The sequence below is a fragment of the Sceloporus undulatus genome, unplaced genomic scaffold (genome assembly GCF_019175285.1).
Source record: "Sceloporus undulatus isolate JIND9_A2432 ecotype Alabama unplaced genomic scaffold, SceUnd_v1.1 scaffold_649, whole genome shotgun sequence".
In the NCBI taxonomy this organism is placed as follows: domain Eukaryota; kingdom Metazoa; phylum Chordata; class Lepidosauria; order Squamata; family Phrynosomatidae; genus Sceloporus; species Sceloporus undulatus.
The window spans coordinates 1,550-4,348 of record NW_024803569.1 but is presented as its reverse complement, the minus strand read 5'-3'; the positions used below and the strand labels follow the sequence as shown (position 1 = coordinate 4,348).

Below are 2,799 nucleotides of genomic sequence, written 5' to 3'. Positions count from 1 at the left end.
CCAGTGTGGGAAATGTTTTGGTCGGAATTCATTCCTACTGATTCATCAGAGAGTCCACATGGTACAGAAACCATGCAAATGCCAGCACTGTGGAAAATGTTTTGCTTTCAAGTCAGCCCTTTTGACACATCAGAGAATTCACACAGGAGAGAAACCATACAAATGTCAGCAGTGTGGGAAATATTTTGGTCAGCATTCATTTCTAGTGACTCATCAGAGAGTCCACATGGGAGATAAACCATACCATTGCCAGCATTGTGGAAAATGTTTTGCTTTCAAGTCAGTTCTTTTGACTCATCAGAGAGTGCACTCAGGAGAGAAACCATACACATGCCAGCAATGTGGGAAGTGTTTTGCTCAGGATTCAACCCTTTTGAGGCATCTGAATGTTCACACTGGAGAGAAACCATACAAATGCCAGGACTGTGAGAAGTGTTTTACTCAGAAGTCAGCTCTTGTGACACATCAGAGCGTCCACACAGGAGAAAAACCATACAAGTGCCCGCAGTGTGGAAAATGTTTTGGTCGGAATTCATTCCTAGTGACTCACCAGAGAGTTCACACAGGAGAGAACCCATACACATGCCAGCAGTGCAGAAAATGTTTTCCTAAGAAATGATACCTTGTGATACATCAGAGAGTTCACACAGGAGAGAAACCACACAGATGTCAGCAGTGCGGAAAATGTTTTGCATGCAAGTCAGTCCTTTTGACTCACCAGAGAGTCCACACAGGAGAGAAACCATACAAATGCCCACAGTGTGGAAAATGTTTTGCTTGCAAGTCGGTCCTTGTGACACATCAGAGAATCCACACAGGAGAGAAACCATACAGATGCCAGCAGTGTGGGAAATGTTTTGCTCGCAAGTCATTCCTTGTGATCAGAGAAAGTCCGTACAGGAGAGAAACCACACAAATGCAACTTGTGTGGGGAAGTTTTTCTGACCAGTCAGATCTTCTGACTCATTAGAGAATTGTCACAGCACACAAACCATACAAATACGAGGAGTGTGGGAAATCGAGGCATTATAATGTACACCATACTGGAGATGAGACGAACATGTGAAATATTTGTTTAGAGATGTGAAGGCCTGTAGAAAATTAGGAAAACCCCATTTTGTCTGTTTTTCTCTTAATCATGCTAAAATAAAATATTCCACAATTGATTTTCTTCCTTTTTTCAATTTTTTCTTGTTTATTTCCGGGGGGTTTTTCCAGGAAAAACTGGGCAAAAAACTAGGCAAAAACCAAAAAAATATTGAAAAAAGGATGTGGGTTCAATGGTGGGGGGCAGACCTTGGGAGGCATGGCTGCTAAGCACCACTGAGAGGACGATGAGGTGTCCCTCTCTGATTCCAAGGCAGAGGCAGGCCAGGACCCACCTCCTAAGAAGGTCAGACAGGGTGGCCAGTCGGGAGGGACGGAGAGGCCAGACCTCCCTTCCACTCATGAGAGGGGGGATGACGGAGGCCAGGGGATAGCCCATGACGATTTGGAGACGTGCACATTATCTGAAGAGGACATTTTGGAGGACTCAGGGGCTCTTCCTGGATCCGTGCACATGTTTAAGATAGAAGACTTCCCTGGTCTTCTTAGACAGCCCTTGGCATTCCTCCCCAGTTAAACCACAAGCCCCCCCAGGACAATGAGCTGCCCAGAGTGGGGGAGGAACTATACCCGATGTCAGCGTCATCCTTGACAGAGATTCTCTTCCCAGCCAACCTCATGCAAGTGACAAAAGATGAATGGGCCGCTAATGCTATATGCCATGGTGCGGTTAAGAGGCTGTATAATTTTCTTAAGCCAGTTATGGAAAAGCTTCAGGTCCTGTTGGTGGATGCCCTGGTGTTGTCCACTGTTTTTTGCAGAGATGGCAAGGACACGCTTAATAATAATAATAATTTGTTTTATTTATATACCGCTATTCCAAAGATCATAATGGTGAACAGCAAGTAAGCTAATTAGCAAGTAAGCTAATTTGCCCCCAACAGTCTGGGTACTCATTTTAGCGACCTCGGAAGGATGCAAGCCTGAGTCGAGCTTGGGCCCTTTTGCTGGTCTTGAACTCGCAACCTTGTGGTTTTGAGTGAATGGCTGCAGTACAGGCATTTAACCACTGCGCCCAGAGGGTAAGCGGGCTGAGTCTGCCTTCAAAAAGGCCCATGTCGGTGGCCATCAGGGCAGCATTGATGGCATCCATGGTAGCCAGGGCTTCTCTCTAGTGGACAAGAGAGTTGCTCATGCTCAGAGTTTGAGACCCCGGTGGAATGGGAACCTGAAGCTGAACTGGGTCTTAGCTCTGCTCTGTTCTGTATCAGGAAACTCAGCAGTCCAGCCTTGCACCAGCAGAGATTCCAGGCATAGAAGATATGGGCAATCAGGACAATGAGGTACCTGCCTTTAGTCAGTAAAGGTCTGAAAGTGCGTGCATCCGCCGGTCCAGGAGGCTTTATGAGAAGCAATCAGCAATCAGGAAGCAGCTGTGATTAGAAACTGGGTAATATAAACAGGTGCAGGTCGCTGATCTCATTTGTCAGAGATTATCTGATTTTCCTAGTGAAAGCATGTTTCTCTTACTCCCTTATACTGTGTGGCCTGGACTACTGACTGACCTGTTGTGAGATTTAGAAACCTCAGGCTAATGATCCACAACTAACTTATTGCAAAACAAGAAAGTTTATTGTAAGATGCACAGCAGAAGTAACCACAAGCACTTCTTTGCAGAATCTGAAGGCACATGGAATAATTCCCTCTTTTAAACCAACCCCTCCTTCCCCACCCAGAGGGCTTCTGCACCAC

At 45.9% G+C, this 2,799-nt stretch overlaps 1 pseudogene; it reads left to right on the top strand.

Moving 5' to 3' along the window:
• LOC121917769 overlaps positions 1 to 1,166 on the top strand; it is a 4,298-nt pseudogene extending 3,132 nt beyond the window's left edge.
• Positions 1,167 to 2,799: the final 1,633 nt, after the last annotated feature.